The sequence below is a fragment of the Schistocerca serialis genome, chromosome 3 (assembly GCF_023864345.2).
Source record: "Schistocerca serialis cubense isolate TAMUIC-IGC-003099 chromosome 3, iqSchSeri2.2, whole genome shotgun sequence".
Classification (NCBI taxonomy): domain Eukaryota; kingdom Metazoa; phylum Arthropoda; class Insecta; order Orthoptera; family Acrididae; genus Schistocerca; species Schistocerca serialis.
The window spans coordinates 663,769,186-663,771,893 of record NC_064640.1 but is presented as its reverse complement, the minus strand read 5'-3'; positions in this window follow the sequence as shown (position 1 = coordinate 663,771,893).

Below are 2,708 nucleotides of genomic sequence, written 5' to 3'. Positions count from 1 at the left end.
AGCGAACTCCAGGGGGCAGCAGGGCAGACACATACAACCCATACTGACGGTCGAGAGAATCGGCGAAGAAGGACTGATAAGAGGGGTGGTCGGGCATTGACAACAGCTGGCAGGCATACCGACAAAGCAGTACGTCGCGCCGGTAGGTCAATGGTAATTCGGCAGCTTCAGCATAAAGACTCTCGACGGGACTAGTGTAGAATGCTCCGGTCGCAAGACATAACCCCCAATGGTGGATGGAGTTGAGACGGCGTAAGAGGGATGGCCGAGCATACGATTAGACGAGGCTCCCATAATCCAGCTTTGATCGGACTATGGACCGATACAAGCAAAGCAGGACAGTGCGATCCGCTCCCCAAGATGAACCACCAAGAACTCTGAGGACATTAGGGGAACGTGTACAACGGGCAGCCAAGTAAGAGACATGCAGAGACCAACAAAGTTTCCTGTCCAGTGTGAGCCCTAGAAACAGTTGTTTCCACGAATGGGAGAACAACGGGACCGAGATGTAAGGATGGCGGAAGGAACGCTTTATATCGCCAAAAGTTGATGCAAACCGTCTTCTCTTCAGAGAACCGGAAGCCATTTGCCACACTCCATGAGTATAGGCTGTCTAGACAACGCTGAAGGCAGCGCTCCAGGAGGCATGTTCTCTGGGCACTGCAGTAGATCGCGAAATCATCGACAAAAAGAGAGCCTGAGACATAAGGTGGAATAAAATCCATAATTGGATTGATCGCTATGGCAAAAAGGGCTACGCTCAAGACGGAGCCCTGGGGCACTGCGTTCTCCTGGAGGAAGACGGACAATACGGAACCCACACTTAAACTAAACTTGCGATCTGTTAAAAAGGAATCAATAAAATAGGGCAGGCGACCGCGTAGACCCCACCTGTGCATAGTGCGGAGGATAAATCCTCTCCAACAGGTATCGTAAGCCTTCTCCAAGTCGAAGAACACGGCTACCGTTTGGCGCCTTCGCAAAAAGTTGTTCATGATGAATGTCGACAAGGTCACAAGGTGGTCAACAGCGGAGCGGCGGCGACGAAAGCCGCATTGGACATTAGTAAGTAGCTGTCGAGATTCAAGAATCCAAACTAACCGAGCTCCAGCACCTTACAGACACAGCTTGTAAGAGAAATGGGGCAGTAACTAGAAGGAAGGTGTCTATCCTTCCCGGGTTTTGGTATAGGAACAACGACGGCGTCACGCCAACGCATGGGGACTTGACCTTCAGTCCAGACGCGATTGTAGGTACGAAGAAGGAAGCTTTTGCCTGCTGGAGAAAGGTGGGCCAGCATCTGAACGTGAATGGCACCTGGCCCCGGAGCAGAGGACCGGGACAGTGCAAGTGCACGTTCGAGTTCCCGCATAGTAAAGGGGGCATTATAATTTTCCAGATTCAGCGAGTGGAAGGAAGGTCGCCGAGCCTCTTCTGCCTCTTTCCTGGGAAGGAAGGTAGGGTGGTAATGGGCGGAGCTTGAAACCTCCGCGAAAAACCGGCCGAAGGCGTTGGAGACATCCACAGGATCAACGAGGACCTCAGTACCTGAAGTCAGGCCAGGTACCGAAGAGTGTGCCTTAATGCCAGACAGCCGGCGCAGGCCACCCCAGACGACAGAAGAGGGAGTAAAACTGTTAAAGGAGCTGGTGAAAGAGGCCCAACAAGCTTGTTTGCTGTCTTTGATGACTCTACGGCATTGCGCTCGGAGTTGTTTGTATCCAATACAATTCGCCAACGTAGGATGGCGGCGAAAGGTGCGTAAAGCACGTCGTCGAGCACAGATAGCGTCTCTACAAGCCTCATTCCACCAGGGGACGGAAACGCGACGTGAAGAAGAAGTAGTACAAGGAATGGAGCGATCGGCAGCATTGATAATAACAGCCGTGAGGTATTCGACCTGACTGTCACAACTGAGAAAATCGTGGTCCGGAAAGGTCGCCAGGGAGGAGTAAAGTCCCCAGTCAGCTTTCGGTATGTTCCAGCTCGAAGGGCGTGGGGATGGTGTGTGGGGCAGGAGACGAACGACACAGGGGAAGTGGTCGCTCGAATAGGTGTCAGAAAGGACATACCACTCGAACCGACAGGCAAGAGTGGTAGAACAGATCGAGAGGTCCAAGTGGGAGTAGGCATGAGTAGAGTCCGAGACGAAAGTCGGGGCGCCAGTATTGACGCAGACAAGATTGAGATGGTTGAAGACATCCGCCAAGAGGGAGCCTCTCTGACAGGATGCAGGAGAGCCCCAAAGCGGATGATGGGCTTTGAAGTCACCAAACAATAAAAACGGCGGAGGAAGCTGAACAAGCAGGTGCATCATGTCAGCCCGACTAACTGCAGATGACGATGGAGCGTAGACGGTACAAACGGAAAAAGTAAAGGCAGAAAGAGTAATTCGGACAACTATTGCTTGGAGTGGGGTGGTCAATGGGATGGGATGGTAATAGACATCGTCCCAAACGAGCAACATGACCCCACCATGAGCTGGAATACCGTCCACAGGGGTGAGGTCAGACCGCTCCGAGGTATAGTGGGTAAAGGCAATACGGTCAGTTGGGTGCAACTTGGTTTCCTGGAGACCAAGGACGAGCGGAAAGTGCAGGCGGAGGAGCAGTTGTAATTCCTCCCGATTAGATCTAATACCTCTTATGTTCCAATGAAACAACGCCATCGCTAGTCATAAAGTTTGGAAACGAGACGGGGGAAGAGCT